At 40.8% G+C, this 26,025-nt stretch overlaps 1 protein-coding gene and 1 pseudogene across 3 annotated transcripts in view; one reads left to right on the plus strand and one right to left on the minus strand.

Annotated features, from left to right (window-relative positions):
• The window catches only part of GRM7 (glutamate metabotropic receptor 7), a 931,188-nt gene that overhangs the window by 274,406 nt on the left and 630,757 nt on the right, over window positions 1-26,025 (plus strand). The window lies entirely within an intron of this gene.
• On the minus strand, window positions 9,054-9,604 carry LOC130037304 (high mobility group protein B1-like; annotated as a pseudogene).

Here is a 26,025-nt window from a genome sequence, read left to right on the forward strand (position 1 = left end):
AGGAGTGGCTGATAAAATCTTAAGGCCGAACCAGGCTGCCAAAATGAAGAAAGACCAAAATGAATGTCTGTGCTTTCAATGCATGTATGCTGGCATCTGATGAATCCATCGAGAACCTGATGGTACAAGCACGAAAGATCAAGTACGATATCATTTGTCTGACTGAGACGAGAAGGCATCAGTCACATCACGCCGTTATCGACACTGGAGAAGAACTATTTCTTGGAACATGTGACAGAAGAGGCGTCGGTGGTGTTGCTGTCCTTGTCAACACGAACTTAGCCATGAGCATTGATTCATTCCAATGCCTAACAACTCGGATCAGACGATTACACTTGAATAGATGTGGCTCACTGCTGGCAGTTTCTATCTTTGTTGTCTACGCACCAACATCCAATTATGGTGAATGACAAATTGAGAAGTTCTACATGGAGCTTGAGAAGTTCTATAAAGAAGACCACACTTTCTACAAGATCATTGTTGGTGATTTTAATTCCAACAATGGTGATTTTAATGCCAACAACAATTTAAGATAGGACTCAGAAGATCAGCTGAAGAACTCCATATCAGGACCCATGGCCTAGAATGGAACGAACAAGGTGACCGACTGTGAGTTCATCATGTCAACCAAGACCATCCATGGTAACTCACAGTTCCAGAAGGCCGAATCTAAACATTGGATATGGGAGTCTCCCAGTGAATGGTTCCACAATGAAATAGAACACATCATATTCAATAGACGGTTCTGCCTGACCAACTTTGCTGCTGTCCCAAAATTCCAAACAGGATTGGACCACCGTCTCCTTCATGAAAAATTCTACTTCACAGAGCGGGGAGAAAGGGCTGCAAAGTTTAAGAAGAGAACTCCCAGAACGACCACCAACTGGGAGCTCTTTGGCTCTGTTGTGGCAACATGGGAAGATGCCCTCATTGAGAACACTGACGAGGAATACGATCGACTGGTTCAGCACCACCATGATTGTGTGAGGAATGCCAAGAGAGAGATAACCACAAAAAGATGCCTTTTTGGGAACACTCTTGAGCTTATTTGCCAACGTGGCTTGGCGAATGCCTCTGGCAACTGCAAGTGAACGTCCAAGCTCGCAAAACAGTGCAGAGAAGCAATCAAGGATGACCTCAAAGACAGAAGAGCAGCAGTGCTGGTAGATGCGGCAGAAGCTGGGAAAATCATTCGTAATGCCCGCCTGTCCTTCACCAACTACAAGAACAAGATGACTGCCCTCTGACATCCTGATGGATCTATCACATCTTCCAGAACAGCAATGGAGAAGATTATCCATGACTTCTACTGAGATCTCTTTAATAGTCACGTGCACTTGCCCACATAGCAAATTCCGCAGGATGGATATGTCGTTCCCAGCGTTCTCACTTTCGAAATCCAACACGCCTTCTCATCGGTAAAGAAACAAAGAGCACCTGGTCCAGACAAGGTCAGACCTGAACACCTGAAGAACCTACCATCAGTACTCATCAATATACTGGCTCGGCTCTTCACATGCTACCTGTCTGAATGCAAAGTTCCGTCCCAGTGGAAAACCAGCAGGACTGTACTACAATACAAGAAGGGAGACATCCACGACATTGCAACTATCGCCCAATCTGCCTATTGTCTGTCATCTACACGCTGTTCACTTGAGTCATCCTGAATAAGTTTGGCAGAACACTAGATGAAAGACAACCATGTGAGCAAGCCGGGTTCTGAAAATGATTCAGCACCATCGACCATATCCACACGATAACTAGGCTCATTGAGTTTTCTTGGGAGTTTAAGATGCCTCTCTGTCTAACGTTCATTGATTTAAAGAAGGCCTTTGATTCTGTTGAGACGGAAGTGGTCATTGAAGCCCTAGCCAATCAGGGCATTCTAACTCAATACATCAGGATCCTCCATGAGCTGTATTGTGGATTCACTACCAGGATCTCACCATTCTACAAAGAAGTGATCATCCATGTCAAGAGGGGGTTTGGCAGGGTGATACTATTTGACCGAAACTCTTCAGTGCCACCCTCGAGAACGTCATGGGCCAACTGGAATGGGAAGGAATGGGAGTGAAGATAGATGGTCAGCAACTATACCACCTCCACTTTGCTGATGACATCATTCTAATAACAAAAAACCTCAGCGAAGTGGCACAAATGCTGACTGACTTCGACTATGAGTGTAGAAAGGTTGGAGTACAACTGAATCTCACAAAGACAAAGTTCATGAGAAACAGTCTTGTTCCACATTCCATTCACTCTCAATTGAATGACCATCTCTGAATGCAACAGTTATATATATCTATGTCGAGAAGTCAACATGACAAATGACCTGGCACCTGAGTTACGCAGGAGGAAGAGAGCAGCTTGGAATGCCTTCAAGAGCGTCAAAAAAGAACCAAAAAACTGAGGACGACGAACCTCCAGCTCCGACCACATCTCTTTGATTCCACTGTTCTTCCTGCATTAACATATTCCTCAGAGACCTGGACCCTACGAAAACAGGATGAGAACGCTATTCAGACCTCTCAAAGAGGAATTGAAAGAGCTATGTTGGAGTATCACTCTTCACTCAAATGAGAGATAGAATCTGGAGTCTGACCTCTGTCAATGCTCAAAGAATCAGGGATGCTGTCTCATTTGCCAAGGCATCGAAGATCAGATGGGATGGACACGTAATGAGATTTAGAGATGACCGCTGGAATAGAGCCATTACCACTGGATTCCATGGGACGTCAAAAGATCACGTGGATGCCCACCTACGAGATGGTCAGTCTTCTTTGTCAAGACCCTGAATGATCGGTTTGAGACTCTTCATGTTCCTAGAATGAGCAGATGCCATTGGGTTATGCTAGCACGCGACAGAGATGAATGGAGACATTACTGGCGCCCGCTCGAGCAAATCAATGAGTAACGAGGTATCAAGTGATCAAGTGAAGTGACTGTGAGATAGTTATAAATGTTCATGTTTGGGTTACAATCACACAATTATAAAACACCCATCCCTTCACCAGTGTACATTTACCACCACTAATATCCCCGGTATACCCCCGCCCCCTTCCCATCCTCCCTCTGCCTCCATCGCAGACATGATTCCCATAATCTCTCTGTGCTTTTGGACATTATGGTTTGCAGTACAGAACCTGGGAGGTTATCATGTTTGGTCCTTTATCTACTTCTGCACACATCTTCTATCCCGACCAATTCCTCCAGCCATCTTTTTCTTAGTGATCCCTTCTCTATTCCAGCTTCCTTTTCCCCTTTGCTCATGAGACAGGCTTCCAGCTATGGAGCAATCTATCTGTCCCGTGTATCTACTATCCTTAGGTGCAGCCTCATGTTATGTTGTTTCATATTCCACAAATGAGTGCAATCCTTCTATGTCTGTCCCTTTCTTTCTGACTCATTTCACTTAGCATGATACTCTCCATGTTATCAGTTTATAAGCAAAGTGTAGTGCCTGATTATTTTCAATCTGCTCACGGTAATAGCAGCCCTATCTCTCTCCAAGATTTCATATATGGGATGGTGTTGGAGCTCTCTGTACCTTAGGACTCACAGAGAGCTCAAGTGTAAATAGCCTAGAAACATCTACCTGGAAGTGCAAGTTATCATTAGATCTTTGAGTCTTGAGGTGGTGTTGTGGGTGGATCCATTGAAATGTGCCCCAAATCCCGTAATCTGGAATGGGCAAAATTCTTGTCTTCACTTGCAACAATACATGAAAAGCAAAGGTTTTACCTCATTGATTCTCTGATTACTCCTCCTTTGTCCTGTTATTTAACACAGCAATAAGAATTCTGGGTAGAAAGATGCACATGACTCCTTTCCTCCCCTGGTTAACTGTTCTTTTATGACATTTATTTCACTTTTGACTTGATATGGTTTTTCTTTGTAAGGTTTTGTTTTAGAGAAGACAATCTTTCATTGAGGTAACAAAGGGCTTTTTTTTCAGTTTTGTAAATTGATCCCAGGAGGATAATAGATAAAATAAATGAGCACAAAAGGGTCTGATAACATTTAAGAACTCTAAGAACTGTTGAGGTATTATATGAAAATCTGAGAAAAGGGAAAAACCAAAACTACTAGGACTGTAAGAAACTGACCTACTCCCTACCTGTCATATCTGAATAGCAGAAAGCCTGGAAAAAGAAGCAGAAGTCTCAGAGTCAAGTACAAAAATCTGGAAATTTTATACAGAAGGTTGAAGATCTGCTTATCTGAGATATCAGATTCCCAACTCTACTCTTGAACAGTATGCGAGTATCTCAGCCCACTTTGATTTACACAGTATGTTTGGGGAATGAAGAGCTGTAAAAATTTGTGGTATCATTATCTGTCATAATTATCATCCACATTAATTTAATGTTTCCCATATGATAGCTTAGGGCATTTGCTGTGGAAGTGACTAATACACATAGGTACTGAACATTTTCTGTTTGGCATTTTAGTTGTGTGATAAAATGATAAGATATATGCAGTAAAGAACACCATGGACACATTACTCAAGAATATACCAGGATTCTACTATGTAGAGTTAGATATACTGCAAATGTATTATATCACACTAAATAAGCAAACACTTGACGTGTGAAGTAAAAGTACTCTTCCATTTCTCAAACCAATAAAAACCTCAAGTACGTAAACTACCTGGATCAGAAGAATTTGATCTATACCATTAGTTTTAGTAACTTTTTACATATCTGGAGCAAATTTTATATGATAAAGTAGCTTTTCAAAATTTCTAGAGAAATAGATTTTGGTAGCAGAGTCTGGGCTCTAAAGCTCAAATAGAAGAGAATATTATATTGTCGCTGAACATGTTAGCAATCCATGTATCTTTCACAGTGTCCACATTCACCTCTGAGACTTAATCTATCATAAAACGTATGCCTTGTTATCATGTCTTTTCTCTCTTGAATCCATCCATTAAGCTCCTTAACCATTGCATGATCCGTACCCTAGTATATTGCCTGGCTGTAGACTTGCTCACTGTAGAGCTCAGTGAATAAGTGTTAAGTTTAACTATAAGTGAAAGAGTATTTTAATAAACTCTTTTTTTCTACTATAGAAACACTCATTTGAACATGGCCCAGGAATTGGAAATAACTTACTCCAGACTTCATTAAAATAACGTGACTAAATGACCATGAGTTCTAGCCGCATGCTCTTAATGAAAGCAGAAGCATTTGACCTTTGATATGGTTTTAGATTCTCTGTTCATTTGTCCATTCACCACCCACCCATAAATGCTTCTATCCATCAATCTGTCCTTTTTTTAATTAAAAATAATGTATTTACTTAGAAGCATTCAGAATATTAACAAACCAGCTGCAACTTTTTTTCTTTTTCTTTTGCAATTACAGAGTGGTATTCAGTTAACAGAACAACAATTATTTCGTATAAGCTGTATCAGAAACAACTGAAGATGAAAAAAACTACCATCCCCATATATAACTAATTTGTGCTGTGCACCAACAAGAACCTGCTTTGAATTTCCATGCCAATTTACAACCCCCATACTGTACCAGGCAAGGTTAGTGGCTATTGAAAATACCGCCAGGACAGGGCTATCTAAAGACACATTCAGTAGTGTGTTAACTACAAAAAAAAATACACTGTACAGTTTAAAAACAAATCTTACACAGCCTTACATCTCAATTTTTTTCTTTAAAAGAAGTGAGTTGTGTACAGGGGGGTTAAATGCTTTATAGACAAGAAAAAAAACTGCGCTAGAAATGACTTATTTATCATTATTGTGTAAACTCATAAAGACAGCAGTGGTCTATCTCTCCTGCCACCCACGTTTGGTAGTCTCAGGCCTTTTCCCCCACTCCAGGGAGGTCGATGGAGATGGGCAGGTGAAGGAAGGAAAAGAGGGCCAGGCTGGTTGGTCTTAGTTGCAGTTTATTCCAATCCTCTCTTCATTCACTCCTGTCTCTCCTCTGCCTCTCCCAGCCCACTCTTAGAGTCTCATTATATCCTATAAAAGAAATTTATGTGATGGAGGTCCCAGGTTCTCCCAGACCTATCAACCCGTAGAGAGCCCCCAAATCTCCTTTTATTGATCATGGTACCTCTAAAGGGCACAATGCATTGATGTCATCAAAAGGAGTTACAGAAAAACACTGAGGCAGCAAAACATACATTGTTTCTTTACATCTGCAGGCCAGTAATTTTGGCCTCCAGAAAGAAGATACAAAACCAAAACTGAAACCTTTCTTGGGCTAGAAGCACTTGGATTTGCATCCCAAAGACTAGTCTGCTAGAGGTTGGAATCTATATCCCAAAGGCAAGTATCTGAGCTTTGCATCCCAAAGACTAGTCTGACTAGAGCCTGGAATCTACATCCCAAAGTCTAAGACCAGCCAGGTTTCTGTGAGAAAAGGAAAACTGCCCCTCACAATATACTGAAATTATTTACTGAATGCAGTTTGAAAGGGAAAAATGTTCAGCCTCATCCAAGCTAGTCAGGACACATGAGAACTCTCACCTATTTTCATGGGTCCCTATATTCCTGTCCATTGTGCCATGCAGTCTACATGGGATCACTCTGACAGTTCAGTCCAGCCCCAACAGGTTGGGGTAACAATTACACATAGGTGTGGTCACAATCAATAGGGGTAGAGTTCTTTCTCTCGGGGAAAGCCACTTCTAGGACAGATCCTCATTAGCAGATCTACCTACCTAGAATGAAATCTCCTGCGTGTGTTTCTCCTCTCCTTATTCAACAAACATATAAGCATACATGCACTGCACTGCACTGTCCTCCTGTTGTTCATTGATTTGCTCGAGCGGGCCCAGTAATGTCTCTATCATGAGACTTGTTGTTACTGTGTTTGGCATATTGAATACAACACAGGTAGCTTGCCACGCTTTGCCGTGCCGGGGAGATACTCTTGGTAGCTTTCTAGGCTCTCCGAGAGGGGCAGAGGAATCAAACCCAGCTCAGCGGGACCAGCTGAGTGCAAGGCAAATGCCCTACTGCTGTGCTATTGCTACAGCCCATAAGCATACATATATAAATCATTTTATGGGGACACAATAAGAAATACTTTAAGCTTATAGAATTGCTCTCCTAGGGCTATCTCAATCTCAGCCTACAGTGCTCAGGCCAGATAGTCTTTTCTATCCTTAGCAGGGTCCTAGTCTCGTCATTACTTTTGGATCATGACAGCATTTGTCTATGATCAAACTCTTACCTTATAGTTAAGAATCGTGGCATTTTGGCCTGGCCCATTTCTTTATTTTTTAAAGAGTATAATTTATTGTGTTTCAGAATTTAACTTAGTGTGGATCTGTGCATTTTTTTTTTATAATTCAGGTAGTGCATTTTTGGAAGGAATAATAATAAATGATACATCTTCAGAGTATCACATCAGGAGATGGTAATACCAATTTGTCCCATTACTTGTGATACTAAGTTTGAGCATAAGGTATTGTTCAGAAGGTTCTTCCTCTTTAAAAGTACTTTTTTTAAAAAATTGAATCACTGTGAAATACAGTTACAAAGCTTTCATGTTTGAGTTTCAGTAATACAATCATCGAACACCCATCCCTCCACAATGCACATTTTCACCACTAATGTCCCAAGTATCCCCCTCATCCTACCCCTCCCCCAGCCTCTATGGCAGACAATTTCCCCCATACTCTACTTTTGTTCTTATTTATTTATTTGTTTATTTATTATTTTTTATTTATTTATTGAATCACTGTGGGAAAAGTTACAAAGATTTCAGGTTTAAGTCTCGGTCATGCAATGATCAAATACCTTTCCCTTCACTAGTACTTATTTTTCGCCACCAAGAACCCCAATATACCCCCTCCCATCCCTGCCAGTGCCTGTGAGGAAGATGAATTCTACTTAACTCTCTATCTACTTTTATTACATTCATTATTTCGACAAAAGATGCACCATTATTGTTTAGAGTTTACACCCAACAATCAGAACTGCTGAAAAGGCATTGTGAAATAATTTGGTTTATACAGCTGGTTATGAGAACCATATGATGTCGATTTTTGATTTCTGATATTTTGCTTATTAAGTCTGGAGGAATTTCTGCCAAGAGCCAGATAATTACGAGATTGGCTTCTGTGGCTCTGGAGCTATGGCCATGCCAGACAGCCGTTCGTGGGGGGCAACTCGTGACCTCGATAGGGTGTGAAGGACGAGCTGGGAACACCCCCCTTACCATGAGGTTGCAGTTGCCTTGAAACCCCCGGCTCATACCTGGCTTTCCAAAAAGCTCCAAGGCGGCTGCCATCTTGCTGTCCAGGGGGAAAAAGGCAGAAGGGAGCAACATCCCTTCCCTCCCGGAGAGGCAAGGTATCGTGGATTAACGCATAGTCCATTCACTTTTCTGCCGCAAGCTGCTGGGCTCTGCATTAAGTCCTTGTGCCTCTGCAGCCATGGCCATGCCAGAGAGCTGCTTGTGGGGGGCAACTCGTGACCTTGGTAAGGCGTGAAGGACGAGGCCTGGCCCATTTCAATGCCAGTGTAGCACATAGATTACTGTTTGCCCTGGTTCCAGCCAGTCCTTCTTTGGGACCCTGCTTTTCGGGGTGCTAGGAAGTAAGGGCAACTGAAGCTTAAGTTGAGAAAGCAGATGCCTGGGAATGAATAATATTTAAAGCCAATTAAACCCTAAATTACAAAGGATAATATTAACTGTCTTCCTGTATCTATACAAAAAGGATGTTGCATTAAAGTAAACTATTCAAAAGACTTAAGGAGAGGAGAAAGGCAATATTAATTTATAAAACAAGTTCAGTGTCCTAGAAGGATCTGACCTTACAAATTAACAGATTCTGATTAGGGGAAAAGCTGATTAATGGTTGGGGAAGAGAGCACAAAGAAGTGGTTAGAGACAAACAAAGGAATGGGAGTGACGCGGGAACACTTGATGGGTGCAACCTGATAAACCTAAGCTCCTTGTGGCAAGGGAGAAAGGACAAATCAATTGTTATCCTACAATCATCATCTTCTTCTTCATTTTCCTCTTCTTCATCCTCCTCTTCTTCCTCATCCTCTTCATCTTACACCTCCTCCTTCCTTTTCTTGCTCTTTTCAGATTTAACAACTCCCTTCTTGGCCACATCAGGCTTTCCTTTAGTTCAGTATGCAGCAATATCCTTTTCATATTTCTCCTTCAGCTTGGCAGCATTCATTTCGTAAGACTGCTTATCATCTGCAGCAGTGTTGTTCCACATCTCTCCCAGTTTTTTGCAACATCACCAATAGACAGGCCAGGATGCTCTCCTTTGATTTTTGGGCGATACTCAGAACAAAACAAGAAAAAGGTCAAAGGAGGCCTCTTGGGTGCATTGGGATCCTTGAACTTCTTTTTTGTTTCTCCTTTAGGAGGGATTTAAGTTTTCATTTCTCTTTCATAACGGGCCTTGTCAGCCTCTGCCATGTCTTCAAATTTTCCTTCTCTTTAGCAGACATAGTCTTCCACCTCTCTGAACACTTCTTAGAAAACTCTGTTAAGTTGATGGAAGCATCTGGGAGCTGCTTCTTCTGCTCCTCCCGGCGGCAAGTTTGCACAAAGAATGCATATGTTAATATTTTGCCTCTCGGCTACTTAGGATCTCCTTTGCCCATGTTTAATTATTTTTCTCAGTGAGGCACAGAGTCGCCCAGTGCCCATCTGGCTCTCACTTGCCCCAGTGCTTTCTCTATGGAGCTCAGTGTACTCCTCTGTCCTTCTGAGCATATATCCACCCATCTGTCCATGCATTATTTTCATAATAATATATTACTATGAAAATAATATAATATCTGTCCATACATATATTATTATGTCCATAGTATTTTCATAGTACTTTGCCACACCAAAAATTTGTTAATGATTTGGATTCTTCTTAAAATTATTCTTACCTATCCTTTAAATATTCTGTCCCATTCTAGCATATTAAAGTGCTGAGGTACTGTAATGAAATGATCATAGACAGTGTTAAAATTGCTTAAACCTTACAAAAATTCTTAGTGTGGAAAGATGAGAAGTCCAAGACTAATATGTCAGTAGATTTGGTATCTAAAAAACCTGTTTAAGGGCCAGAGAGATAGCACCATAAGTTCCATATATAAGCACTGCCAGGAGTGATCCCTGAGCACAGAGACTGCAGTAAGCCTTAAGCACCATGAGCACCAAGACAAAACATGAAAGCATGTTTATTGGGTCACAGATGTCCATCTTCTAGTTGTCTTCATATAAGCAAAAAGAGGAGGAAGTGGAGGAGTCTCCGAATTTTGACCTCCACTAATTTTCATCTAATGGCTGTGCATCCATGATGGCTGTTTGCCTTCATCACCTGATTAACTTTCAGTTTTGAGCCTGAATACCATAACTTTTGGGGTGTTAGGGATTCAATATATGCCTTTTGAATCATATTAAAAAAGTACACCTACAAGTACAGATCCAGGTTTGCAGAAATTTGTAACACCAAAATTCTAGTCCCAATGTCATACACACTTTATTCTACTTTATCCTCAGGGAGTGGGCATGTAACATATATAAGCATGAAGAAATCTGGAACTATCATATTATAAAGATGAGTGGTGGAGTAGATGTAGAATTATGGATTATGCTGAGAATAATAGCAGTGCATGTTGACCCAAACTTGATGATAAATGGGGCTAAAGTAGCTCTGTGTGTACCTGGAAGGAAGATGTGGTGCTCCATTCACAAACATCTATAGCAGGTATTTAGCAATTTTCTATGTTTTCCCACAAAATATTGGTATTTAATATGTTTGAAAGTATAAAATTCCAGGCAACACATTGCATAGACCTTGAAGCCTGAGTAAGGATTTAAAATATATTGCATGGTGGGCAGATATTCTCTTTGTCTGTGGGGCATTTTTTTTCTGGCCATTTCCTTTGTGGTACAAAAGCTTACTGGTTTGATAGGTTTGTTTATCTCTGCTTCCATTTGCTTTTGGTTAGTGGCATTGAATCATTGAAAATGTCTCTGGCTTCAAAGTCCTCGAGTGCCCTGTCTGTATTTTCCTTAGTAAATTTATAGATTTGGTCTGACACAGAGGCATTTAATCCATTTTATTTGACTTTTGCGCATAGTATTAGAAGGGTTTCTGTATTAGGCATTTTGAATGTGACCAATATATTTTGCCAATATCACTTATTGAAGAGGCATTCTTTGCTCTACTTCATTTTTTTTCTCTTTTTCCTCAGATTGACTGTCTGTATATACCTAGGGGAGTCTCTCTGGGCTCTTAATTCTACTCCATTAGTTTGAGGGTCTATACGCATTTCAGTACCACTCATCTGAAAAGGGTTGATATCCGAGACATTAAAGCACTTGCAGAAATTTACAAGAAAAAACAAAACACCAACCTCATCCAAAAATGTGGGGAGGAGATGAACAGAAACTTCATCAAAAACATATTGTTGACCAAAATGTATAGGAAAAGTGCTCTGCATTACTTATAATCAAGAAATACAGACTAAGACAGCATTGAGATATCACTGACCTCAATGGTTTCTCAGTGGATCTCACTGTGACACATCACAAAGAAGAAAAACAACCAGTGATGGCATGGTTGTGGGTAATCAGAACCCTGTTAGTGATGGGACTGTCAGTTTGCCAATTTTTTTTGTAAACAATATGGACATTTCTCAAACTAGGAATTGAACTTTCATAATATCCAGCAATTTCTCTTTTTGGTATCTACCCTGAGGGCCATATCAAAACTTGAATCATGAAAGATATTTGCACGTCTATGTTCATTTCAACACTATTCAAATACCTCAAATCTGAAAACCACTCATGTCTGCCAGAATAGATGACTAGATAAATGATGGTACCTATATACAACTCAGCTTTACAAAAAGATGCAATCATGCCATTTTCAGTCATACGAATGGATTTGTTAGGTGTGCTGGGTGAAGCTAATCAGAAAAAAGAAAAAGACACAGCATGATCTCTCTGATATATAGAACAAAAACACTGTAAGGGAATAACAAATGCCCTAAAGCAACAGATACAGAGAACAGGAAGCTAAGTGTGTGTGGGGGAACGGGGAGGGGGGACAGTGGTGGAGGGGAGAGGACATTGGTAGAGGGTGTAATGTGTGACTCGTTTATGTATAAAATCCTACCAAAATCAGTTTTGTCAACCATGGTGCCTGAAACAAAAATTTAAGTGGATTGAAATATATATTACAGTAAATAATACATTTATAACTTATCAACTCAATTTAAAAATGAAAGCCTTATAATCCTCATTTTCAGTGATAGAATGACTAATAAGACATATATTAAGAGTGGGTCAAAATATCTTTTCTATGTTTTAATGTGCTTATCTCTCCAGATTACATAAACTGCTTTTGTAAAACTATTTCACCAAGATGACTTTTACAGAAAATGGTGGTAAAATGCTTTGCAAACTGTGGCTGCCTTATTTATACCATTATAATGTAACATCTGTCTCCTTTGCAAATACTTAAGAGAAGGAGATATTTCAATTCCAACATTTTAAGTTATTGAAAATAACTAGAGAACATTTTGCCTCTAGCACGTGTTACTGAGTAAACATCTGTTGGGGCAGATACCTGCCATTAGGTACAAATCACTTTTAAAAAATAATAGTTAACTTTTAAGTCAAATATAAATCAAATGGTGAAGGAAACTAATAAAGTCTTAGCAAGAATTTGATTGTGGGGAGGAGCAACTGTTTAACCTTGAATATCAGCAGTTGGAACAACTCAGTAGCTATAAAAAAGCGATGCTGAGAATTTTTGAAAAGGTTCCATTTTCCCTGTTGAGACACATATGGAAATTATGCACCCTTGCTCAGAGTGAAATTGGTAAATCAGAATCACTATAATCAGAAACATCTCATCTTTGAATATGTCAGTGGTAAATGCACGATTCAAATGATTTGCCCATCTTTTCGTCTCTTACTTCCTCCTCCTCTATTAAAATTCACTGCTATTTATCATCACAGTAATGTTTGCCAAGAAATTTTAAACTCATTCTTCCTTCTTTCAGTTGCTCAGATAAGAATGACCATTGATTTAAGGAAGTAAGTCGGGATATTTGAATGTTGACTTGTCAATCAACTACTCTATTTGAAGAGTGTCACATGCTTTCAAGGAAGTGGGATGCCTTATTTTTCCGGAATATTCCACATGAGGCTGATATTTCTGACTCACTGCTCACTCTAGTGTGACTTCTCCATAATTTTGTCACAAGGTTGAGAACTGTGCTTCCTGGATCTGCCTGTTCCTCTGAAGAACAGTATAAATGCCTTTGTGTTAAAGACTTTCTTTTTCCTCATCACTTACATCTTATCTCTGCTAGTTCTGTTTAGTAATCAGATTCCTTCACCTCAGTTTGTCTCCGTGTGTGGCCTCTATTTTGATCAGTTCTACTTTGAGTGTATTCTTTGCTCTTTCAAAATGGATTCAGTCCCAGACCTAATCTTATCCCCTAATGTCCTGTCTTATCTTGACCTAATATATTCTAGTAGAACAGTTTTGTGTCTGTTTTTCTCTTTTCTTTATGCCCTGGTCTACTACTACTTATATGTTGGTGTAATACACAGTTCTTCTCTATTGTAGCTATTATGGATACAATATATTTTTGGTGCCAATTTTGCTCAAGTAGTTGAAGCAGAGATTACCTAGAAGCTCTAAACTCTGGCCAATAATAGGACTTCCAGATTCCAATTAATCAGCACCACCAAAGTCTAAGAATTCAGGAAACTTATAGTATAAAGTAGAAGATATGGAGATTTATAGAAATGGAGCCTTTACCCTGAAATATTATTATTAACACTCCTAATTCTATGGAAAAAATCACCACTTACAGATAGAAAATGAAAACAAAGCTTGGGTGCTCATTCATTCATATCTATTTAAATTTAAATGATATGATAATAAAACTCATCATTACTTTTTCCATAGTAGACACAAGAAAACATAAGTGAGTTTTCAACTTCTCCAATGATAAATGCCACTTTTCTGAAACTCCAGCTTCAGTTACTGATAAACACACCTGCTTCTACCCAAAAATGTTCCCTTCCAGATGAGAAACATTGCAAAGAAAAGAAATGGATTCAAGAGAAAAAATGTCTTCTCCGTTGATAATGAACATATCATCTTAGAATCCCCAGGAAAACTGAGTGACTCCTTGTCCTTGGGATCTAATGCTCTTCGTGTCATCTTTCCTTCACTTTGGAAATAACTCTGTGTCCTGCTCTCTGGGTTTCTCATCAAGCCAGCACAAATGAATTTCCCATTGTGGGAAAAATTAATCTGAGATTTTAAGAAGTGATCTGTTTGACTAACAGATTTTCAGAGCCTGAATACAAAGGACTAAAGATAAGAAGCTTGTAAGATCTCCTCAATCCCTCCGGAGTACAGTCTCATTCTGAGACGGGGCGTGTACACTTCACCTCAACTCTCCTGTGGCTTTTTCCTTGCCTTTTGAGCTGATGTTTGCTTAGTCCACGAGTGCCTGTAGTCAGCCTGCTGATGAGCCGGCCTCTCCTTAGCCTGAGAAGATTATTGCAGAATGATACTTCCTGCTCTTCTCTTCCATATTAGAGGCATATGGGCTGTGACAATATTTACACTGTGAAGGACTGTAGTGATAGTATAGTGGGTACAGTGTTTGCCTTGCATGCAGCTGATCTGGGTTCGATCCCTGTCATCCCATATAGTCTGACCACCTCCAGAAGTAATTCCTGAGTGCAGAGCCAGGAGGAACCCTGAGCATCACTGGGTATAAGCCCAAACGTGAGAGCGCTTTGATTTTTCTTATGTGTTCACATCTACTGTTGTAGCTGCTGTCATCTTCATGACTAGTTCCTTCCCACGGCAGCAAGCCAGCTGACTGTAGTCACCAGTAAGCATCTATTTTGGGGTGAGAGGCTTGCCTTGTTTTTGTGTATGTCCAGAAATGGGATTTCATCTGTGAAAATTAACAACTGGATAGTCACGTTCCCCTCAGGAAGCATCCTTATTCAAATTGCTTCAATGCCTTGCCAGGAAATAGAAGAACATTAAAATTAAAAAAAAATAAAAACCACCCAAAAAACAGAATTCTTTTATGTGTGGTTGTTGTTATGAAGTTAAACAGAGTCAGAAAAGTCTGGGAACTAGGCAGAGTCAGACTGGAAATAGCCCCATGGTGTTGGCTGACTGTGGAGCTGGGCCATTCCCTGAGATTACTCCAGTGAACCTTCAGGGAGCTTGAATAATGTCAGGCCATCTGATTTCTACCCCCAAATAGGCTGCTGCTCTTGTACTTTGTTAAGATCTGAAATTACCTTTCTGGAGTGTCATCTATTATAATAACCGCCTCAAAGTCCCATTTCTAAGTAGTCAATGGAGGTTAAACATCCAGTGCTCGGATGCTGAACAGTCAGTAGACTGGAAATCATCCAGCAATTTTAATTGCCAAGCTATGACTGCATGGATGGCTGCAGAGTGAGGAGAGACCTCACTGCACACATACATGAAGCTCCTTATGCTTGTGGACTTTACTTAGTACATGGTTGAGGCTTGGAAGAATGACGAGACTAGGAAATGCCCGGACCTCCTGCTTGGCGGGATTTCCTTCATGTACACTCTTAATGTTTCCAAGACTAGATGGAGAGAGGTGGGAGTGCCAAGGTCACTGTTTTTCATTAAACATAAATGAAAAGGATTCTTAATTCTCCAAGAATGAAATCTCCCAAGATAAAAAAATATTGTCTTGTAAAGACTTCATTGGGATTTACCATCAAACTCTCTCCTTTGGGTTTTCCATCTACCTCTCTCTCTCCTGACCCCTTTCAATTGCTTCTTTTCTTCTTCCTCTCCCTCTCAGCAATAGATGAAGACCAGAATTAAAGTTAACCCTTTTCTTTGAGGTTTATAAGTGCCGTTTTAGGTCCATGGGACTCCTTCAAGTAGGAAGCACAGATTATCTGTACAACATGAGCATTAGAGTGCTGAACATGGAAGATGGCTAATTAAAACTAGAAGTGTTAAAAATTAATTTATTATCTGCTTGGGGTCTTTCACTTCCCATAATCTGGTTAATGGGACAACAAAAAGGCAACTTTTTCATATAAGTTAAAAGAAATTCTTTGGCATAGTAGTTTTCTAACTTTTAAAGAAATTACCTTAAGTTCACCCAAAGTTGGATTTTCACATAATGCATTGGTTTGCTGTAAGAAATGACATGCATCTTTATCACTTTGACATTTCAGATGGGAAGTTCACCTTCATTCTTTCTACTTTAATGTCTATGCAGAATCATAAACATGACATATGTTTTCCTGCTGGAAATCAGATGCCTAATCCTCACAGCTCATTGCTGCAGAAGCAAGGGGCTGACCACGATGATCTTTAGAGCCTCCTAGATTCCTTCATTTGCGATGGTTGTTTATAGTTGTGGGTATTTTATTGTCACTGGTAGCAAAGAATTCAAGAACAGAAACATTTTATGAAAGTAGAGTAGGTTGCAGAAGCTGTCTTTCTAATCCAGTAAGTCAAAGAAGAAATCAGGCATCTTATAATAATGCCACAATACTGCCTTGAAGCTGGAGCTTGGGGAAAACGTTGTCCTTTGTATAATCTTAAACTATTCCATATTTAGAACACCATAACTAGTCTTTGGTGAGAGAAGTTTTAACATTCTTAGTGAACTTATGTTTGTAACAGAATTGGGAAATTATAAAGGCCAAATCATTAGAAGCATATCAAAGAAGGGCCTAGAAAGTTTTCATATGAATAGAAGATATTTGGAGTCATTTTAGGATAATCCTAGTGGAAGTGCCCTGACATCTTTGTCACCTGGGTTCAACACAAGTTAATAGCCTGTTGAGGAAATAGCAGCTCATGCCTTTTCCTCATCATTTTCCATACAGTTATTTTAATATGGACTTAATGAAACCCCCAAATTAATTTTATCATGCTCGTTCCCCAGCCTATCACTGTATGTGGTCAACTCTTGCCCATCCTTTAAGACTGTAGCCATTGATGGCCACTTTCTCTAATTCTTCTTTCTTAATGGAACTCAGATATATTTGGGTGATAATATAGATATTGCAAAGACTGCATTTCTTAAAATAATTTTTCTTAGAATTAGTTGTGACTTCAATACCATTGAGGGCAGTGAAGCACATGTGGAGGTATGATATGTGGAGTTAGAAATGTACCATAGAAGTAATTCATGGGATTGAACAAGGAATCACAGAGCCTGGATCCCAGTCACCAGGAAACTTCCATGCTCATTCTGGCTCCTTACCTGTCAAATGATTTTGTTTGAGAATTGTATTTGGGAATACATTGTTGCTTTTGAATTTTGCCCCAATCAATTTATACTTAACAGTCCTTCGAACATGAAATAAACCTTTCTAATTTTGAAATCTGATATGCAAAGGACTGAACACTTCGGACACTGTAGGTATTTTGAAACATCCCTGGAGGACTTGGTCAAAGGTAGTGAGTTTAGTCATTTCTCAATAACTATGTTGGAGTGCCTGGTATAAGTGACTTTCCCTGCATTTTTATTTCTTTCTGTTCAGAGAGATCTGACTCAAGATCAAGACATGGCTCATCATTCTTTTTTTTTTCTTTTTTTTTTTTTGCTTTTTGGGTCATACCCGGCGATGCTCAGGGTTTACTCCTGGCTCATGCACTCAAGAATCACTCCTGGCGGTGCTCGGGGGACCATATGGGATGCTGGGAATTGAACCTGTGTTGGCCACGTTGGCTGCATGCAAAGCAAACGCCCTACTCGCTGTACTATTGCTCCAGCCCTGGCTCATCATTCTTGACTAACAAAGACACCATGTTGTCGAAAAAACAAGCCTGGATAGAGGACAGAACACCCAACTTCTGCCAAGATTTATCTCTAACTTATAATTCTAGAAGGATTGACAGCTCTGTCTTGCAACTGTTACTGAAGACACCTTGTTAAAATCCAGCTAATGTTGCTGCCATAGATGATATTCTCTTCCCCTCCCCACTTCCCCACCCCACCTCATCTCCTGGGAAGTAGTTAACCTAAAATGTAATTGTATGCAAAAAAAAAAAAAGATGCGATCTTGGGAATTGGAAGATGATACAGGTGATATGATAGCAGAAGTTGCATGATATAGAGAAGGAATACTGAACATGGCAAATTCTAGAACAAATCTCTTTGAAGAGAACCTACTAGTTTATTTTAGTCAGGAAAAATATCTTTAAAAATGTATGGGTGATCTTTAATGAAACTCCTACTTAACTAGGAGATAGTTGTGTAATTCCAGGTCTCAGACACTGGAGATAAAGCAGGGTTGTAATAAGTAAAACTCTAAGATAGAGTATCTGGGCCCATAATGGGCATGGATAGAGGAACTGTCTAGGCTCCACTAGTTTAATACTAGAATTTTGTCAGGATCCAGTAATTCTGGCTAAAGGTATCCAACATTTTGTACCTCTGCCCAACACTTGAGTCTTTTAAATGCTTTACTGTTTGTTTGTCCCTTTCTGTTCTTCCATCTTGGAACACTGGAAGAAACACTATGGGAATAAAATAGACTTGGCTTTGCTTCTTCCACCAATCTCTTTGATCCACTGGCAGGAAAGAACCGTGGGAAGTAAGTGAACAAATTCTTTATTCCCTTTGTTTGCTGGAAGGGCTGTTTCAGATCTAGAATGGAGGCCTTTCGTCACTGAGTGCTTGTTGCAGCCCAGTGGCCCTCTCTCTAATTAAATACCTGTGGAGAGATGCTGGTATCTCCTTGGGGACTTGGGTGAGAAGAAGCCCTCCTGGGATTTCTGCTTCAACATCACCAACCGTTCTTTCAAGACTTATAATAACAGATGTCAGACAGATCATGCATATTTTTATATATTTATGATTAGAATCATTGTTGTAATAGGAGAAGAAATGAAATTAATTTAGATAGGTATTCATTCTATTTCAGCATCTTGCCCTAGTCTTATCTCTGCCTGAAAACTCAATAGAATTTTGGATACTACCATTAAACTGTACACGGTTTTCTACTTCCTGCAAAGAAGCCAACTTATTTGTTCTTCTTTTCATTTTTTTATTTTTGGCAGCCACCTCCCCATGAAAGACTGTCATTTTGGTTGGGGAAGTCTATATCGTCCTGTTAAATCACACCCGTGGGCCACATTTTCTTCATATTTCCAAGGTTATAGGTTTTTTCTCTTGAGCAAACTTTCAGTATTTGATTTAGACTAGTTCCCCTGTCAAAGTGGCTCCGAGAGAGCACTGATCACACTACCTTACCTGCAGGTCTGTGTTGCAGGGCAGGAAACAACCATGGGCGTTGTACATGTTCATTCCACTGTTCTTGGGTGGGTACAGGCATAGCAGACTCCTGGTCATGGAACACACACACAGTTGTCTGCAGATAATAATTGGCATATGTCTGTCTTCTTCCCTTATCCCCATTTTTTTCTGGGATAAAACAAAGCTGTCTACTCATCTTCAGAGAGTGAATCAGATGTAGGTCATGACCCTTTTTCTTTCTTTTTTTTTACCACGCCTGGAGTAGAAATTATGGTGAGGGATAGAACATTTGACAAAGAAAAAAAATCCAACCTTGATCAAAAGTGAGAGAGGAGAGAAATTTTTGTCTACCTGAGCTCTCCCCACTTATTCTTTTCTTGAAAAAAAAAAGTTTCTTCCCTGCCTTTCCCTTTGGTGGTGGCTATTGTCATCGCCCTGTCCAGGACTCAGACTCTTGCTATGATGCCTCCAGAGGTCACACTTACATGGCTCTGGGAATCCCAAGAGCAGTGCTGAAGAGTGAACATGACAGTCAGGGTTCACTGGGGGCTCAGACTAAGGTGTCACCTGTGAGACAGGTGAGACAGGGGCTTTGCACTCTGCCACACTCCCTGGCCCCTCTTCCTTCTTTAAATGACATCATACAATGCATGCTGTATATGTAAGGTGCCAGTCACTGCCTCGTGAGCCCAAGGACAATGCTCAGTTGTCTTCTAGGAAAAAAACCTTCTCCCATCTCTGCTGAGGCCCCTCAGCAGCCTCCATACTTACTTGGGATTCTTTTACCTCATAGTCATCTGGTTCTTTGCCACCAGCAGCTGTTCTCATGATTTTCAAACATAGTATAGCTCTGGAATTTGCATGGATCTACACTATGCCTGATGTGAGCTGATGTTTTGACAAAAGACAAAACTCAGGCTGAATTTCTTCCCTCAAAGACCTGGTAGTTTTGTGATCCTGGTAAAAAGTAAAGGCCCTCCCGTTGATCATCGATTTGCTCGAGCGGGCCCAGTAACGTCTCCATTGGAGACTTTGTTGTTACTGTGTCTGGCATATCAAATACTCTCGGTAGCTTGCCGGGCTCTCCGAAGAAGATCCTGGTAATAGAAGAAAGTAAAAGTTAAAGTTAAGAACTTGGCAGCCACAGGGAAGAGGGAGTAAGACAAGAATGTCCTCTCCTAAGCTGTGTAGACTTAGGCTGGTTCCCACGAGGAGTTTGGGTGTAGTCAATCTGGATCCAGAAGAATCACAGGACTTAAATAAGCAGATATATAGGGCATTTCTTTGGGGATACACATGATCTAATCATCGGGATGGAGCAATAGCACAGTGGGTAGAGCATATGCCTTGCCCACGGCTGACCCGGGTTCGATTCCCAGCATCCCATATGGTCCCCTGAGCACCACCAGGAGTAATTCCTGAGTGCATGAGCCAGGAGTAAACCCTGTGTATCGCCAGGTGTGACCCAAAAAGGAAAAAAAAAATCAAAGGGTTCTGGAATAAAGCCCAATCTGATAAACTGGATTCAAGGTTTACTTAGGAATTATGTAAATGGGTATATGTATATATCAGGATTTTTTGAGACTTTTAAAATAATAATTTTCACTTGGCTCAGATTTTTCCTTCTATCTGTATCATTACTCTGTCATTCTCTTCTTGGACTGTTCAATTGTCTTATTTATATGTTCATATGCATATGTTCATATGTATACACATGCATAGACCTTACCATAGATCTATTTGTGTGTTTGTAGCTTGTCACACCCAGTTAATCTGGTCTTTCTAATTACTTCTATTTTCAGTTTGTAAATTTTGTGGATTGAAAAAGAAATACTGGTCACACACTACTGGTATAATATATTCTCTCAATGTATTATCTTAAATAAGAAATTCTTTGTCATACAAACATCTTATAAATCATCCTTTTGTAGTTAGGAGTAGTCACTATGTGTTTATTTTGCTTGGAATGTTCACCACATAGAAGCGTAAACAAGGATTTTGTAGGGACCTACCTCAGTTTGATCCTCAGAACCCGCTCTGTTATCCTGAGTCCTGCAGGTGTTATCTAAAGTAAAAATAAGAAATCTCAGTTACTTTGGGCCTGGAGCCATACTACAGCAGGAAGGATGCTGGCCCTGCATATGGGTGACCCTGGTCTCATATGTTTCCCTTTCCTCACCAGATAGGATCCCTGAATTCAAGGTAGGAGCAAGTTCTGAGCACTGCTGACTGTGCCGCCTCCCCTCAAAAAAATCTCAGACAAATCTTATCAATTTTCTCTTCTATATAAAATTCTGGAGCCTTGTCAATGAGAATTACTGTGCCTACAGTCTGCCAGACCCCGAGTGACTTCAGAGTGATGAGCAAATATTCTGTAGCATTCCTGAGCACAAGAGTTCTGGTATTCGAATATTTTGAAATTTTCGTGGAGCCCAGAATTGACCATGAAAGCAATGTGTTGTCACACTCCTCTCTCCCATCCTGAGCAATCATACATTTACACATGCATATTCTTCCACAGAAGGTGTCCTTGGTTCTCAGAGGGGGCAAACATCTTGATCTCACTGCATCATTTCCCAACAATCTTCTGCATCAGTGCCGGGTGGCACCCTGGGAATGAGCACAGGGTGTGTGGCCCGTGTTGACTCTGCAGAGGGATAAGATGGATGAAAGTAACTGGAAGCAATGGACTGTATGGTCATTGGCAGGGACTGGCGGGCAGAAAGGACAAGCCTAGAGCGAGTCATCCCCTTAGTATTCTCTCCTTTGTTTTCACTGGGATATGACACAGATTTGCAATTGTCCCACATGAACACGACTCGATCTCAGTGCTCCTCTACTGTGGCAGTTTTGGAACTGTCCCCCAAGCACACTCCCACACTAAGGGGTTGCCCCCTTGCCCATAGGTCACTTCTGATCGTGGCAGTAGCTGGATGCACTGCAGATATCTTGGGACCGAGGTCAGGATGCTATCAGACAGCCAAAGGAGGGGAGACCCATTTCCACCCAAACAGACTCTACTGGAGTCAGTAGGACCAAGGGCATGAGTCAGGGGTGAGGGTCAGCATCTCCCTTGCATGTGCAGGATTTTGGGATCTATCCCTCATAGTTTAAGGAAACCAGCTTCCAAGTCTGAGCCCTTTTCTGTAGAAAAGCAAGCATGAGACTTCATCCTCAGCATCTGGGGAATTATAGTGGCATGGGAGACTGGCCTCTGGAGCCTCAGATATATCTAAAACTGCATCTAATCCATTGGTAACGTCTAGCACTTGCTTTGATTTCTTCTTTTTGTTTTCTTTCTTTTTTCTTCTTCTTTTTTTTAATGACTCACCACGAGATACAGTTCTAGACTTACAAACTTTCGTGATTACATTTCAGTCATACAATGATGGAGTACCCATCCTTCCACCAGTGCCCATTCTCCAACACCAACGTTCCCAGTGTCCCTCCCACCACTCCTAGCCCTTCCCACCCCCTGCCTCTGTGGTAGGCACATTCCCTTTTACTCTCTCTCTCTCTCTCTTTCTCTCTCTCTCTCTCTCTCTCTCTCTCTCTCTCTCTCTCTCTCTCTCTGTGTTATGGTTTGCAATATAGGTACTAAGAGGCCATCATGTTTGGTCCATAGACTACTTTCAGCATGCATCGCCCATCCCAAGCGAGCTCTCTAACCATCATTTACTTAGCGGTTATCCCAGCTTCTTTATCCCAGCTGCCCTTTCCTCCAGCACATGAGACTGGCTTTCAAGCTGTGATGCGATCCTCCTCCTGGCCCTTATCTCTATTATCCTTAGATGTTAGTCTCCTATTATGTTACTTTATATTCCACAAATGAGTGCAATCTTTCTATATCTGTCCCTCTCTTTCTGATTCTTTTCACTTTTGCTTTGGTTTCTTAACTCCGCCATTGTTTGTAGAGATTCCGGACAGAGGTCCTGGTAAACAAGAGGAACTCAGAAAGACTCAGAAAGGTCATCACACTCATTTCCTCCTCGTTCTGTTTCTTGAGGGGAATATCTGGGAGGGAGGCATCTTCATTGTGGTTTGTCATGGAACATGGTGACAGAGTCCCAGCATCCCGAACACAACTCAAAGCCTCACACAGTGGTGACCTGGATCCTAGCATCACTGCAGACAGGGGGCGCTGGCAGGCACAAGGCTCATCTTGCAGACATGCCAACTCCCCTGCAGCAGGTTGGCTCATCTGTTCAGACCCCGTATGTGGCTTGAGAAAGAAATCTGAGAGACCCATGCTGTGCTTTGGGAACCCTTTGCATTTTTTTTCATGATTCACCACCTGGAAGTCGGCTTTCTCCTGATTTTCTGTGTTCCATGAAAACAGGGATGCAACCAGGTCTAAGTAGTCTCATCTTCGTTGCCTGGTTCCAACCATTTACCAGCTGGGAGGTAAAAGGGATTCCCTGATTTTCTTGGCAAAGACCCCGTTAGCTCCATCACCATCCTCAGGCAACACGGCCTTCTGACCAATGATGACAAACTCTCCACTGAGAGTGACATTTTCGTTGGTCTCTTTGGTCTCTCCCTGATACCCCATCCTGCTGGTTTCTTTGGGTCTAACAGATTATGGAACTCCCATGTAGTCAGTGGGGCAGCTGAAGTTGCCCATGTCACATGCCAATATCTGGATCCTGAAGGACAGGCCTCTCCACCTAAACCCTCCAGGTCAGAGACGGGGGAGAAGGGACTTGTGCTGTGCCAGTAGCAGACAGTCGTGAGAGCCCATGAGAGAATTCCTGCAATGATCAGATGATCTGCATGAGATTCTCAGAGAGAATAAAGCAAGAATCATCAGCTCAAAAATCCACCACATTACATTCTTTAAAATCTCCATTAGAACAAATCCAGCATGCAGTAGATACACTAATTGCATACTTCTCAAGAATATTCTTATCCCCAACCACAAAGACCTAGGCAGGGACAAGAGTGCAGGACTGCCTGATACTTGCTTAGGAGCAATCAAAGTTTTGGGGAACACCAGATGAGAAGCAGAATGAAAATGCTATGAGTCATTCCTCCAGTCTCAGAACTAAAGCAAAGGACCACCCATGCGGGATCCATGAGCAGGGGTGCTATCTGGCAAAAAGAGAACAAGAAATTGAAGAGGAACATTTCAAAGAAGCAGCCTGAACGGGTCATTCAGCGCTGGCTTTTGGGGATTCATATCAATAAAGCTTAATAAGACCTCAGAGCGAGCTCACGGCTGACGGTGGCGTTAATGATGCCCCACTGAGAATTCATTAATATCTCCACAGGTATTCTGAAGCACAAGCTTAATTGTACAGGATACTGAAATTTCCCCAAGTGATCTTTTAGCCATGTCTGTGGAAGCTGGCTTCTAAAATAGGAGCTAGATCACGTGTCACATTTCTTGGGTGTAAATATTTCCTCAACATAAACTGCATTTGCCTTCCTTAAAATAAGGTGGGGCAAGAGAGAGAGAGAGGGAAAGAGAGAGAGAGAGAGAGAGAGAGAGAGAGAGAGAGAGAGAGAGAGAGAGTACAGGGGTTCACGCACTTGTCTTGCCTGTAATTGACCCCATTTGATCCCCAGCACCATTCATGATCCCCTGAGAACCAAATGGAGTAACCCTAGAGCACAGAGAATCACCATGTGTGACCCTCAAATAAAAAATAACTAAAACCATATTTTTTTCCAAAAAGGCTAAACTAGTCAGCATTGCCAGTCTCTGTGGTGTGAGATGATATCTCATTGTTGTTTTGATCTGCATCTCTCTGGTGATTAGTTATGAAGAGCATTTTTTCATGTGCCTTTTGGCCATTTGGATTTCTTCTTTGAGAAAGCTTCATTTCATCTCCCCATTTTCTGATGGGGTGGATGTTTTCTTCTTATAGAGTTGAACCAGTGCCTTGTATATCCTTGATATTAACCTCTGATCATATGGGTATTGGGTGAATATCCATTCCAATTCTGTAGACTGTCTTTTGTATTCTGGTCACTGTTTCTGTTGAGGTGCAGAAGTTTCTTAGTTAAGATATTCCCAGTTGTTTATCTCTGTTTCCACTTGCTTGGTCAGTGGCATTTCATCTTTGAAGATACTTAACACCCAAAAGGAGAGAGAGAGTAAAAGGGAATGTGCCTGCCCCAGAGGCAGGGGTTGGGTGGGGTGGGGTGGGGATGGCAGGAGGAATACTGGGAACATTGGCGGTGGAGAATGGGCACTGGTGGAGGGATGGGTACTTGATCATTGTATGACCGAAATGTAATCACAAAACTTTGTAAATCTGCAACTATATCTCACAGTGATTTGTTTTAAAAAGAGAATATATATATATTATTTGTATCACTTGTCATCCCATTGCTCATCGATTTGCTTGAGCGGGTGCCAGTAATGTCTCCATTCGTCCCTGTCTCATGCTAATGTAGCCCAACGAGGGTCTGCTCATTCCAGGAACACGAAGAGCATCAAACCGTCTGTTCAGGGTCTTGATGAAGAAGTCTGACCATCTCGTAGGTGGGCGGCCAGGAGTTCTTTTTATTTTTATATAGTTAGTTATATATATATAAATATATATAACTATATAATATGTTTATATATATTAAAAAGTTATTTCTATATAGTTAGCTATATATAAAACAACTAAAACCAAAATTAAGGAGTTTTCAGGTAACCACCCTGATCACTGGCACTTCCTGTATGGTTTTAAAGAGGATAAAGCTCAAATTGAATGAAGCCAACTACAGATCTTTTCACTTTCTAGATAAGTGGGTGATTCGTTTGTGTTGTT

This window comes from Sorex fumeus, unplaced genomic scaffold, assembly GCF_029834395.1.
Source record: "Sorex fumeus unplaced genomic scaffold, SorFum_2.1 ptg000072l, whole genome shotgun sequence".
NCBI classification, from domain to species: Eukaryota; Metazoa; Chordata; class Mammalia; order Eulipotyphla; family Soricidae; genus Sorex; species Sorex fumeus.